This window comes from Microcebus murinus, chromosome 19 (genome assembly GCF_040939455.1).
Source record: "Microcebus murinus isolate Inina chromosome 19, M.murinus_Inina_mat1.0, whole genome shotgun sequence".
In the NCBI taxonomy this organism is placed as follows: domain Eukaryota; kingdom Metazoa; phylum Chordata; class Mammalia; order Primates; family Cheirogaleidae; genus Microcebus; species Microcebus murinus.
This window is the reverse complement of record NC_134122.1, coordinates 39,343,214-39,358,267: the sequence shown is the minus strand read 5'-3', so window position 1 is coordinate 39,358,267 and position 15,054 is coordinate 39,343,214.

Here is a 15,054-nt window from a genome sequence, read left to right as displayed (position 1 = left end):
TTGTGGTGAAGTCAGGGCCTTCAGTGCATCCACCACTGGAGCAGTGCACACTGCACCCCCCCCCTCTCCCTCCCCGGCAACCCCTCCCACCTCCACTCCAAGTCTCCACTGTCCATCATTCTGCACTTTGCTTCCACGTATACATATTAGTCAGCTCCCACTTATAAGTAAAAACAAGTTTGATAGATGCAGCGTATTCTACTGTGTAATGTTACCTTCGTTTTACAGATCTCCTCCCATTGGCTATTTCAGATTCAAGTTGGTTTTGGCCATTCACTATGATAAACAAGTGTCAGTGAATATCTTCTGTGGAGCATCCCAGTGTCTATGTTCTGGATGGTCCTTTGTCTCTCTTGGGAGCTGTTTTCATACAATAGGAGGAAGGGTATTCTCCTCCCTATAATTCTTAGCTGTAATAAAATCTTATGCTGCAGACATAGAAATCTGGGTAGCTGTTTGGTCATGAGTTTGGGCAAGTGGATTGAGAAATAGGCCCACGATTACATTCATTGAGAAGTGAGTGTGTTTCAGACACTTTCTAAAAGATAACATCCGAAATTCCCACTTTATAGAAGAGGAAACTGAGGCCGAGAGTGAACAGCAGAGCTTATCTTTTTACCCAATACTTGTCATCCAAAAGACCACCAGGAAGGTTCAATAGTAGAAAGGAAAACTGTATTGGCAATATCAGTTTGCAGACTGTGAGGAGACAGTCTCCAATGTGGCCTGAAGGTGCTCTCTCCTTGAAGAGTGAAAGTGCAGGCTGTTTTTCAGTATTACAGGGTAGAGTCATACATATTCAGCAGTTTGGGGGAAAGCTATGCATATTTAGGAGGGGTGCAGGCTGAGTGCCTGCACAATAGGTAAACATATATGTAACTTACATCCCATGTTCACCTTGAAGTGGGGCTTTAGCATTAAAAGGAGGTGGCCTTTGGCTCTTTACATCAAAAGATGAACTATGGGACACAAGGACAGTCTCTGCACAGCGTCCATAAGCTGGCCGAAACTAGCTTGAGGACTGCAGGTGCTTATCAGGGAAGGATGCTTGTCAGGCTGGTCCTCTGTCCAGTCCGCGTTGCAGTGGTCTGGGTTATAATCGGAGTTAGGAGCGGGCCGACAATCTGCCCGATCGCTCCTATTGTTAGGGAGTTTGGCAAAGAGTGTGATTTTCCTTGTAGCTGTGGGGATTGAGGCAGTTGCCATGCTAGCCAAGACCTGAACCCTTTTGTTTGCTTAACCTTAACCTTGGCGTCCATCTTAGCTGACAAAGAGGCATCTGCTTTGGTCTCTCAGATCACACGCTAAAGCGGGGAGGAAGAATGAAGGTGGAGGGGCCTTGGGCAGGTGGGGAAGGGTGAGGGCACTCGAGGCCCAAGGGCTAAAGGCAGCAGTGACCAAGAACCATCACCACAGGTGGCTCCCAACATCCCAGAGAGTGCAGGCAGATTTCCTGAGGAGCTGGTGCAGCCACGGCCTTGGGAGGGGCCCTGCCGTGTGGTCACATGGTCATAAGCTTTGGCAAAAGTTGCCAAAGCAAAACCATTTTTGTTCCTTAGCTTAAGGATGGCCCCCATACTTGTATCTGCCTCATGCACCACAAACCAGGGGTTGGAGGTTCCAAAGGGTGAAAGCAGAGCAGATGCGACCTCCTCCCTCCTCCCTCCAAGCACTGAATTGGAAGTATACAAAAAAGATGCGCAAACCTTGCTACATAGGAACAAATGTGCAGACACTCAGCCAGACTGAGGAGGCACGTGATGCTTCACAGAAGCACTGGAGTCACTCTGTACCCAACAGTGAGGGCCAGGCAGCCCCGGGGAGCTGGCTGGGGTGAGGAGGCCACCTTGCACGGAGGCGTGGTGTCCAAACCCCGCTCTTCCATCCACGCAGCCTGCTTTGCGCTTGAAGAAAGGGCTCGCGCATGCGCAGGAGCACTGCTAACATTTATTTGGCTTCTGGCTTTTTATAGATTCCCCCTGTGATTCCGATCTGGATGTTAGGGCAGACGGCACACGCAGTTGAAAATAGCTCGACCTGCCACCACATCACGTCTTCCTGAGGGTCTGAGGAACTGGTCCTGCTTCTGATTCAATGACAAGTTATGAGAGGAAAAGGTTGAGAAAGAAAAAAAAGTCGCATCCCCAAAACTCCAGGCTCCTGGCTGGCCCGTGCTCACAGGTAACTGGATTCAGGTAACTGGCCTGGAGGGCTGTTCTCTCTAGATATGCAGACACTTCCAAGATGCTCCTGAACTGACCATGAGGACGTTGCCCTTTTAATTTCCTGTAGCCGGAGGTCATCATAGATTGTCTCAGAAAAGATTGGTCTGTGCTTGGGAAAGATTTATGAGCCCAAATAAAAGTAATTACAACCAACTCTTTTGAAAACTTAGAGATTTTATTTTTTTGAACCAATATGCTTTGGCTATATTTCAAGCCCGTTGGCTTCAATTCTAAAATTACACTTAACTCTGATGAAGACCCATATTTCAGCCCCTCTTGTTTGGCAAAGCAGTAGGGCTTGGGGACCAATAGCCCCCTCCAGGCAAAGATTTCCCCCTTAGGGTTGCAGTTTGCAGGCGGATCTGAAGAATCAGTGCTTCCTGAAAGTCACAGAGGCAAAGTGGCCCAGCTCAACCCCACAAAAATGATGTTTGCGAAAGAAGGACATCAGTCATTTTCTGAAGGTAGCTGTTACCTACTGCAGCACAGGGAACATATCTTGGGAGTGTACGCAAACAAGATAAAGGCCTCATCCGTCCTGTCCTGTTGTGGGAGGTGGTGGCCGGCCACCGCCAGGCACCTGTGTGTGGCACGAGGGCACAGCCAGGGAAGGTCAGAGCCCCAGAACTGAACCGTGTACCACCGTGCGTTGCACAACTGCTACAGAACTCAGAAGTGACTCCCGGCCGGCAAAGGCTGTCCCAGCCGGGCAAGCTACGCATGGTTCCAGCAGGGGCTCTGAGAAGCACAGCTGGTACAGGACCAAGAGAGGGCCCTGGGAGTCCAGGGCTGGGCTGCACGGGTGGCTCATCTTTCGGGGTCAACTTATAGATACTCTTATAGGCAGGGGAACCAGAGCTCAGAAAGGTTCTGGAACTCGGCCCAGGTGATACAGTGAGGAAGGTGGCAGCATAAGGGCTTCTACTAGAATCAAGAGCACAAAGTAAATTTGCATGAAGCAACAAAGAGAACACTGAGCCCTACAAATGACAGGGCTCAGGGAAAGGAGAGCTGGGGCTCTTGAAGGTTCCACTCAGGGTTCTAATGAGCAGGAAAGATGGGGCCTCGGGAAGTTTTTCCAAGTGAGTTTCCCCATCTGTGAGATGCCCAACAGAAAAACACCCTGCACCCAATAAGTGATGCTGCAGAAAAATTCCATGGGAAGTGTTTATAATATAATGTTGTGATTAAAAAGTAGGTCACAATACAACACGCAATATGATCCCATCTCTGTGTACATACACACACGCATGCATGCATGCCAACACACATATGAGTAGAATAATGACTAGAAAGCAACTATTCCAAAGTTTAATCACCATTATTTCTCAGTGGTGGGATTTCAGTTCATATTTAGCTTTTTACAAACTTACCTGTGCTTTCTAAATTTTCTACAGAAGATAGGTATTATTTTGCAATGAGATGTAAAACAAAGTTACCTTTTAAATCCTCAATAAGATTATTTTAATGTATACATTTTACAGATACTAAAACTTCCAGATGTTAAATGAGACATTTTATAGCACATTAGCATCTAAACAATCTGTCCAAAATCTATATTCTTACGACTTGGCTTTAGCTCTAGAAGTAGAAAGGTTAAAGAAATTAAAAGGTTGTATGATTTGCATCACTTTTTGAACTCTATTTTCCCATGTGGTACATATATACAATTGAATACTATTCAGCTGTAAAGAATAATGAAATCGTGTCTTTTGTAGCAACATGGATGGAACTGGAGACCATTATCTTAAGTGAAACAACTCAGAAACAGAGAGTCAAATGCCACATGTTCTCACTTGTAGGTGGATGCTAAATAATGCGTACACGTGGACATAGAGTGTGGAATAATAGACACTGGAGACTGGACCAGTAGGAGGGTGGGAGGGAGGAAGAGTTGAGAAATGATTTAATGGGTACAATGTACCTCATTTGGGTGATGGTTGCACTAAAAGCCCAGCCTTCACCACTATGCCATATATCCATGTGACAAAATTGCACATGTACCCCCTTAAAATTATTCAAAGAAAAGAAAAATTAATGCTGACACTTTAGCACAAATGAGTGTGGTGGTACCAGGCAGTACATGTAGGCTCCGAATTCTTTGCCATCCACCCCCATAGAAAAAAATAAAATGTCACTTTTCATTTAAGAAACATTTGTTTCGGCAGGCTCTGTGGTAGCCCCTCGGGGCGGCCCCCATGTCTGGGGCTCACACGGGCCCTGGGAGCCTCCCTGTGTCAAATGTCCAGCCATGTGACTCCCTGAAGCATCACTAGGCCTTGCCCCGCAGGAAGAACACCAATGCTGGCCTGAGTTTTCTCACCCTGCCAAGAACCTGCTCCCGGTCCTCCAGCCGGTAGCCTCTCTGGCTGGGACCCCCAACCCGGCACACGGAGCATGGCAAGAGGGTTCAAGCCCTGCTGTGTTCTGCAGTTTCCACTTAACCCGGGGTGACATATACTGGCTGCACCAAACTCTGCACAAGCCATCTGCCCTATAGCCATGCCCCGTCTCTCGCCATCCTTCTCTCCAACTCTTTTCTGCCCTTTGAGCAGATCTACAAGCTCACCACCTACGCGGATGTCTAGCTGGCACTAGGAGTCCTCCTGTGGCGGTGGCCCTCAGCCCTGTGCTTGGGGGCAGGGGTGCTGCAAAACACTGTCCTTTAGGATGTGCTAATATTTTTATTAGGGCACCCCCAGACTGTGTTTCCCTGGGCCTACATATTTTTTGGGGACCACCCTGCTATCTCCCCTTCTGCCAGGAACCTCAAACTCCCTTCTGGCAGGAACTGCCAACCATAAGAAGGAATTCTGTTAAAGGCCCCCTCGTTTGGCGTAGTAGAAAGAAGGGAATCACCCCTTAAACTGAGCAGTACACTTTCCACAGGGCGCAGCGCCAGGCCCCTCTCCCTGTCTGCTCCCTCTTGGTCTCCTCTTGCAGACAGAGAGGGAGACATTGGTGTGGGGCAGAGCCGGCGCCACTGCCGCCAGGAAGCCCCAGGAAAGGTGCCAGCCCAGGTTGCTGGCAGGGCCCGGCAGGTCTCTTGGGAGGATTAGGCACACTAGAGATTTGGCCCTGGGTCCAGGACGAGAGAATTAGGCCCCGTCAGCAGCGTCAGGGGAAAGGAGACACTGCTTCCGGGAACGAGAGCCCAGTGAGGGGCTGTGGCAAAACCCGGGTGCCTGAAGTCCCCTAGCTCCTGCTGAGGGGGAGGGCCAGGCGTGGTCTCAGCAGCAGGATGGCTGGTCCCAGAAAGGAGCAAAACACAAGCCCCATTTCGTGTAGGGTCACACAGTGGGTATTTTTAGGTGTCCATCACCTTCTCTGTGGGCCTCTCGCACAGGAAGTGGCCAAGTCACACAGGGCACATAGAACCACGGGAGGTGGCCTTCATGGATGAGGACAGCGCTGCTGAGGGCGCCAATTTCCGAGCCAAGGGCCACCCTCGGCAGGAATGACAAACTGATGCTTGCAGAGTAGGAGCGCAGGCCTCTGACTGCTCGGCCCTCCCACCTCCTCCGCCCCACGGGTGCGGGCCCTGTCCACATGGTGGTAAATTGCTCTGAAAGTACAAAGTGTGTATTAATAACCCCATGGAGCTCTCTGGCGCTATATAAATGCTAAGCAGAACAGAAATTGCTTTGGAGTGTTCTCTCACCTGAATGAGCTCCCAGATATAACTGCTTTTGATAAGTCATCAACACAACTTTTCAAATAAAGCAGCCTCAGCCCTTTCAGTTCTAACCGCAAGACAAAAATGTATTGAACCAAAGGTTAAACGCCAATTGATTAAGGCCTTTCTCCGGCGTTCTCCTCTTCTGGGCTCTCTTGACACGGTGGAGCTAAGATCAGACACCAGGTTGCTTCCCTTGCACTGGCTGCCCGTGCTGTTGGGACTGGTATTGCCCCCCTCCCTGGTGAGCAGAACAGAATTGGATTTTACGTACATTATTGGAAATGCCAAGTGAGGTGAGCAAACCACAGCTCTCACCCATGCAAGCTGCCTCTCATAATTATTTGGGGACATGAAATGTTTCATTCAGGTTTCCTGTGATCTTATCTTGACTAAGTGTAAGGCTCTCATTTTCCCAGGCATTCTCCCAGGCTTTAGTTGTGTATATATTGTCATTATTTGTATTTAAAGATAGCTGTATGCATATGCATTTAATGTGGACAGATTAATATTTTTTAACCGTATTGATGTCTTGCAAAGCACCCCAACATCTCATCTTTCTCTGGCCACGTGAAGAGCAGGATAGCAGTTTACATTGAGTCCTCTCAACCCTGGTGATCCTCCTAACACATCCCTCTCTCCTCCATTTTTGTCTTTGTCTTTTTTTATTATTACTTTATATACATATATTTGTTAAGAAACAGGGTCTTTTTTGTAGAGGTGAAGGTCTCACTATGTTGCTCAGGCTGGTCTCAAACTCCTGGCTTCGAGTGATCCTCCTTCCTTGGCCTCCCAAAGTGCTGGGATTACAGGTGTGAGCCACTAGTCCTGGCCAACTTTCGCCTTTTTTAATACCCCATCCTATGTCTCACATTCTCTTGCCCCTTCCTCGGATTCCAAGATGGTCACATGTCTAAAGTCTAGCTGTGGGATCGTAACTCCAAGATACACCTTGCGTCTTGTTCTTCCTGCGTTAGCAGAATTGCATCTCTTTAGCATCTCTGCATTCTTACACTTATGTCAGACTCCTTGTGGGAAAAACAGAATTTTCTTCTTATTCCCTTTTTTGCCATCCGTCTTTCCCTAAATTCTGTCTCGAATGGTAATATGATTAAACTTCATCGGCTTAAAGGAAGGACATTTGAAATCCCCTGGCTAGTCTTGTTTATGATTCAGTGTCTCGGGAAACCAAAGATGTGCGTAGAAGAAGTGCTGTCAGAGGCTTGCATCTGACCACAGGAACAAACAACGGGTTGATGGAGTGGAAGTGGCAGGAATCTTAACAGGATGTGACCATCTCATTTTTTGGTCAGAAGTGTTTTTATTGTTTTTATAAAATAAACATTGAATCACTATTAAAAATCCAGGCAATAAAGAAAAGTAGAAAGAAGAAAATAACAAATCACTCACAATCCTAGTACCCAGTAATAATCAATGTCACTTGGTGACATCTCTCTAAACGTCTCCCTTTGCCTAGCTATAGATTATAGATAAAGATAGAAGGTTAGATGGATGGATAAATAGATGATTAGAAAATACTGCTCTCAAGAAGTTAGTTCTTTAATTATTCTATCACGTTTAAGAAAGAAGACTACAGTAATCATTGAAAAGTTGAAGTCATTTTTCTAAACTACATGTTTCAGTTTCAGCGTACAGACAATATTGATTACCTGCTCTGAAAAATGAGCTATCTAGTATTCTTGAGCCATTCTTCAATAACTCCTTGTCCCCACCTCCCAATATTTTGTTCTGAGCATCATGGTTACTTGCAGAGGGCTCGAGACATCTCTCGTAGGAATCTGACTCCCCAGTGGCTTGATCTTAGTTCTGCAGTTAAATCAATTCAATATTCAGCATCAGGACTGGTTTTATAACCACAGCTTTGCCATTCTTAAATTCTTGATGTTGATTCACCTCTCGAGTAGCTGAATTTTATCAATGTGAAGTTTTATCAAGAAGCTTATATGCTCATGTGCTCTGAATTTTTTGTGAATGGCCACCTGTGTCTCCACACTTCAATGACACCCGGGGATAATATTCTTGAGCAGCTCTCTCTGTTGGAATTGAATGGATATTGCTCCATTTCCTCCTGTACACTCTTCTTTTGAAAAATGAGTTTATATTCTCATTAAGTTTGCCTATAATTCAAAATATTTGTGGGGAATATGCTTCTGGCTTGAGGGTTATATTTTCTTCCATGCTAGGTTCTTCTGTACTTTGAGTGTGAAGTGACGTTCGTCTTTCTCACTCACACGTGTTGGGGCAGTGCGGTGTGTGTGTGTAGCTGCCAGGCCATTCCTTTACATCTTGCTCATATTTAGCACGGACAGTTCTATCCAAAGCTTGCAATTTTTTTTTTGATACATTAAGATCGAATTTTCTTATCTGGAACCAGTTAGTCCCTTCTTCCCCCACTCCCCAACCCCGAGTTATAATTTGTGGACTGGATACTGTTTTCTGAAGTCTGAGGGCATAGAAATTGGGGGTGGGTGCCTGCTGGGGACCTGGACTCTGTTCTCTCTCTTCCGAGATCTCGTGCAATGCCCTGTGTTAAATGACCACTCCATCCAGCCACACAGATGTCCCTTTGCTGTGAGCTTCCACTCATTTCTCCCACTCAGCCCAGGTCACTGGGAAATCTCTGAGCTCTGGCGCTCTGACCGTTTCATGTCCCACTTTCAACAAGTGTCACATTTAACATGAGGAGGATGCTAGGCATTTCAGACATGGACCCCGGACCTTCTCAGCCTTAATGTTTATACATTTCATAAGCATTTATTAAAAAGACTCCAACAGGCACGACAGGGAGTCCCCTGTGTCTCCCTTCCCTTTAACCCTTCCTTCCTTTCCATTTCCCCTTCCTTCCCCACTCTGAGAACCTTGACTAACCAACACACTGCAAAGCTTGCAAAAGCCATTCTTTATTTTTTTCCCCAGAATGTGAGATCTCACTCTGTTGCCCAAGCTGGAGTGCAGTGGCCTGAGCCTTGGACTGGGCTCAGAGATCCTCCTGCCTCAGCCTCCCAAGTAGCTGAGACTACAGGTGCACGCCACCACGCCTGGCTAATTTTAGTGTTTTATTTTTCAAAGAGATGGGGTCTTGCTATGTTGCTATGTTGCCCAGGCTGGCTGGTCTTCAACTCCTGGCCTCAAGCAATCCTCCCGCCTCAGCCTCCCAAAGTGCCAGGATTACAGGTATGAGCCACCACACTTATCTTGCAAAAGCCATTCTTGCAGGTACTATCCTAACAGTTATCAGGACAGGACTGTACCAACCATCCTGAGCAAGAATGATGAAAGCCAGGACAACCTCCAACTGCAAGTTCCACAGCAGTTAAAGACAAAACTTTTCCCTGAGCCAAATCAGTAGGACACATCTGCCTGCCTCCCTCACCCTATACAACCACCACCCTGCATTGACTGGGGAATTGCCTGATCTTCAGAGGCTCCTTGATGCACATTGTCTGAATGAAGCCTTTGACCTCTATTTGAGTTGCTGCAATTACTTTCCTTGGACAACCCTAATGTGAGGCCTAATGTGAGGCGCTGGGCGTGCAAAGGCGGCTAAGACATGCTTTAGGTGAGGAAGACAAACATTAATGAATAAGTACAATGCAGAAATACACAGAGGATTCTTTCCCTTTCTTAAAGAGTTGACATAGGAATGAGACAAATTATCAGGAAAATGTGACATCTTCACAAAAGAATTTCCACAAGCTCACAAACCCCACAGGGCAAAACCTCAGAGACAGGACTTGGGTTGTATGTAGCTGGGATCTGGGCCAGATGCCGGGCCAGCTGTGTGCCTGTCTACAGCAACCACGCCCAGGCACAGCTCCAGTTTCAAATAGGATCCCCATAAGTGCTCTTGAATTTTGGGCAACAGTCTTTCCTTGTCACTGGAACAGAAAATGTGGTCCATTCAGACAACTGACTGTTTGGAAAAAAAAAAAAAAAAAAAGAAAATGTGGTCCCCGTACCTGTCACACACTGGATCCACTGAGAGGCTGCTTCTCGGTGAAGTAGCATTCCTTCCCAAGCTGGTCCCCTGCCCTGTCCTCAGCAGTACACTTCTCTGAAGTCGCCTAGGGCAGCTCACGCTACTCTGCCCATTACAGGAACTGTGTGTTAGAAAGAGAAGGATGAGACAAGGATAAATTCTTCTAAATCCCTTGGTGCATCCTAGAAGTTAATTTATGGGTTGACTGATTTGTTTTGATGGATGGCTCTACCTAGTTGTGGCTCACTTAATCTGACACTGCTGAGGTTTGGGAAAGAAAGGATTGGCTTTGTAAAAGAAACGTGGCCCAGTTGTGCTCATGTTGCCATTGATGTCAACAGCCAGATGCCCTGAACAGCTTTAGAAGGCACAGTTGCTCTGGGCAAAGGAACAGAATTTGATTTTCCTGTGGAGCAAGTAAATAGGCAAAATTTTACTCTAACCAACTCTCAACAAGCTCATAATAGAAGGTTCTGTAATTGCTGAAAGAGGAGGCTTAGAATTCAATGGTGCAACTAATCACTACCCCTGCAGAGAGGAGATGGGAGAGCAATGCTGCTTTTCTCTTACAGGAATAATGACTTCAGCCCAATTCCTCTGGCCCTTCTTTAAAAAAAAAAAAATGGCAGCCATCCTGGAAATATTCAGAAAACCTATGCTAACGAAACTGCTAAGCTAATGTTAGTTATCAGATTGACGGAAAAGAAAGAAAACTTAAGCACATGAGTAGAATTAGGACCAGTTGGTGGTTAAAGCAAACTTGGCTTCCTTTCAAAGCCAATCAATGGCCCATTCTCATGCCTTTCAAGTGCCACATAGCCCTGCTAATGTGAAGCTCCTTCTGTGACAAAATGAGCACCCACCCAGGGGAGCCCGCTAACAGAAGCTCCCGGCAAATGGCTTCCTGCTGTCACTTCCCCGGATAACTGCTTGCAAAATATTATGTCTGGTGACAAACGGGTGGGAAGGAAGGAGCATGAATTTCTTCTTTGAATGGACATGTGTTTGGGGGAGCTCAGCACCATTCCAGAGCTCCTCTGTAGCTTCTCCACCCCCAAGATAGACCCTCTGGCTTCTCAACTCACTTTGCCAGGAGTTCTAGTCCTTGAGCAGAAACCCACTGACTAATTCAAGGAAAGGGATAAGGGGTGTTCTCATAAAAATAAAGAGAACTGTGAACTAAAATAAAATCTTAAGCCTCCCACCCACCAGCTGACTGAATGGAACCCCTCTTAGCCAAGGGGACTCCAGAAATATCCTAAAGCTGAGTTGCCGGCCATGAGAAAAGAGGTCAGATCTGCCTCTTTGTGCCCCCCTCTCTTCTTGGAGATATCCTTTCTCACTCATGACCAGGCCTAGGGCCATACAGGGCAGAGCTTGAACCACACCTGCAGGTCCTCAATTTACTTAATAGAGCAATTGAGTCTATGTCTGGTGGCTTGTCTCTGATTAACAGACTTCCTTATCTTAACTTAAAACATTCCAAGCCTTTAGACAAAGATTCATTTGTTTACACAATTCTTTAACCCACCTATAACCTATAATCCCATGCTTCAAGATGTCCTCCTACCTTTTTGGGTCAAACCAATGTATGCCTTCTGTGTATTGACTTATGACTTTGTGTGTAATTCCTGTCTCCCTGAAATGGATAAAATCAAACCGTGACCCAACCATGGGGAGACAGACCACTTGCTCAAGGCTTCTTGGGCATGGCTTTCTGGGCCATGCTCATACGTATTTGGCTCAGAATAAACCTCTTTAAATTATTTTACAGAGTTTGTGTTCTCCATTAACGGAAGGCTCACTAAAATCCAATTAATATCAAGATGAGTTAAGCGTCCACATTGCTCCCAGCCCTGTGACTACAAATAGCAATATATGAGGCATTAACAACACTTTAGAGTGTGAATCTTCCATCTGTTTCTGAGACAGTCCTGCATTCTGTTGCACGACACCTAGAGATCCAATGCCCATGGTGGGAAGAAGGGGAGAGGTGTGAAGAGTTGGTGTGTTTGGTGTGGAATGATGAACACCAGATCTCTGGGGAGGATTTGTTGCTCTTTATTAGCTTCAGGGTTGGGAAGTGAGTGGCGTTAGAATCTAGCTTGGCCGTCTACCTGGTGTGCTCAGAAATAGGCATCAGCAAAAAGTGCATTCTCCCAGACCTCCCTTGGTTTTCTCATTATCTCTACTTCTCCTCTGCCATCAGTTATATATGGAAGGCCTATTGCATGCTTGGTTTTGTGTGAGATACCAGAAAAATATAACACATCATCCTTGTTCCTGACTTCCTTATAATCTGGCTCGGGAAGTAAGAAGATAACACGAGTTCATATGCAACTGAATAATCAATTATGGGGTTCAGATTTAAGTGCTACAGAGTATCAGAGAAAGAAGAGGCCGTGGGCAATCCAGCCAGAGAAATCTGATCATCATGACAGTGCGAAGACTTGAGGTGGGCACCCATTGATTGAGCACCTCACATGTGCCACGGACTCTGCCAGGATATGAGATAAGTGTGATTTATTTAAATTCTCATAGCAGCATTTTAAACAAGTATTTTCATCCTCATTGTAAAGAGGTGAATATTGAGACTCCTAGAGGTTCTCAGCTTTCCCATAATGGGTTTTGGTCTGGTAAGAGAGAAGAAGGTGGAGATTTCTAATGGGGAAATTTGAACCCTGCACCCAGACACACACCCCCGCCCCCACGTGTGCACACACACACATGCACACACACCAACACATTCATGCACACACCAACACACTGATGTGCACACGGGCATACCCCCACGTACACACACACTCGCCACCCGTGCTCGGGGATACTGAGCACTAGCCTAGCAGGCCAGTCCATGGTCTGGAGCTCAGTGAAAACAAATTAGGGTGTGGTCTGCTGGAGAGAATCAGAGCCAAGGAGCCAGAGAGGTCATCTGCACAAAGTTAAGCCACCTGGGGAATGCCAGGGTATAATATCAAAAATCAGGGCCGGGCACGGTCACTCACACCTGTAACCCTAGCACTCTGGGAGGCCGAGGTGGGCAGATCATTTGAGCTCAGGAGTTCAAAACCAGCCTGAGCAAGAGAGAGACCCCCATTTCTACTAAAAAAAAAGAAGAAGAAGAAGAAGAAAGAAATAAATTAATTGGCCAACTAAAATATATATATACAAAAAATTAGCTGGGCATGGTGGCACATGCCTGTGGTCCCAGCTACTTGGGAGGCTGAAGCAGGAGGATCGCTTGAGTTTGAGGTTGCTGTGAGTGAGGCCGAGGCCATGGCACTCTAGCCCAGGCAACAGAGTGAGACTCTGTCTAAAAAAAAAAAAAAAAAAATCAAGGGCAGGTTAATAAGGCCAACGTGTAAAAACAAGAACGGGGACAGAAACTGGAAATAAGTCAAAGGGGAACCAGAGAAAGCCTGAAAGGAGCAGGAGTGAGGTTGTGAAAGGGATGGATGTTTACCACCATGGTTCAGTGGGGTGCAGTCTGTTTGTCTTGGACTTGCAGACAGACAGCTGGAGGGACCCAACAGAAACAAGGCCCTGGAAGCAAAGCTGGACTTGGCCACAGACGGAGTGGCCCAATGAAGGCCCAAAGGGCACAAGGGGACATGAAGTAGAAGGCAAGGCCAGGTAAGATAGAGCCTTGAACGCTGAGAGTTTGGATTCAAAGAACATAGCTGTAGGAAGCCAGTGGACAGTAATATGTTGTTGGTTTCTCAACTTTAAATAGTGCGTCCTGGACCTACATTTTTTAAGAGGTAACCTCCAAGTGTGAAAGCATTGCTAATATTTCCAAAATTAAGTTTTCTTTGCAATTTGATCAGTGACCACGAGAGAGACCATTTATAGACATCAAAACCCAATTTCCCCTTGACTTGCACCTCTGGGTATCAAACAGAGGTAGATGAGGCTTTGTATCCAGAAGAGACTTCCGCAGCTAATCTTCTGTCACTCGAAAGGTAATTTTACTCTCAAAGGGATAAAACTACATATGTCTTTGGATATAAATTTAAATTATCCAATTCTCTTCTTGTGTAATCACTCAGACACTACTGGCTTCTAATTCCGAGAGATGCTCTCTATTTTAATGACCATATGCCACAGATTTTCCCAGCATCCTCTCCCATTGTCCACATAGATACACTCAACATAGGAATATAGAAAATATTTACATGATATTGCAAATTCCTGAAAAACAGGAACTAGATCTCTGGCCCAATTAGCTGATGTTGCTGAGAGCTCGAAACTATCTCTTTTAGGATGAGTAAAAAAATCTGTCCTAGGTCTCCTTGTAGGGTATTCAAGGATACTGAGAGTCACACCTCTGATCTGGATATTTTGGAAGGGCATGCACTCTTGCGAGAGATCTCCATGTAGGCTCCCCGAGAGGAAAAACACACCTTCACTTCTTTTTCCCCAAAAGGAGAAACATGAAAGTTTAGGCTTCACGACTGGGGCAGGCTCAGCTTGCTGTTAAGCCAATAACAAAAGTCTTCATGGCACTATGTCTCTACAGCAAGTTCCTCCCTAGACCAAGTTCTCTTTCTCCCTTCCTAGCATTTCTTAAACTACAGAATTTTCATAAATCCTCCATTTTCTCACCAGGTCCTCCTGTCTTAATTCTCCCTAGTTGGCCTTTTGTCCAAGACTCAGTGGCGCCTACTCCCTTAAAACTCGCCATGGTGTCCTGGGGGCTGTGTCACACCTCTGCCTCCTCCCTGTCCTCTCCCAGTGTTTTCCCCTGTTCATCAGCTTCCCCTCCCTGCAGCTGTCTCCTCCTTAGCTTCCTGTGCCCTTGGTCCCTAAGGGGACCCTCCTCAATCCTCCCATCCTGCCATCTACAGCCACTTCACTGACTGCTGTCCCTCTCCTGCCTCCACCACAGAGATGTGGGTGGCCCCAGGTTATTTCCTCATCCCCCTTCTCTCCATAACCCAACAGTAGTCTTTGGGGGAGTTAATGTGGGCCTGAACCTGCAGGTAAGTCCTTCCCTGAGGCTGCCTCTCGGATCAGTGTCACTCTCTCTATTCATTCTCTGTAGCTCCCTATTTCCTAACTGCCTGGAACCCATCAGCACTGCCCTTGGAGCCACAAACTTGTGACACTCAGCTCTGGTCCTGGATGCCAGGCATGCCGGGAGCTCCCCTTTG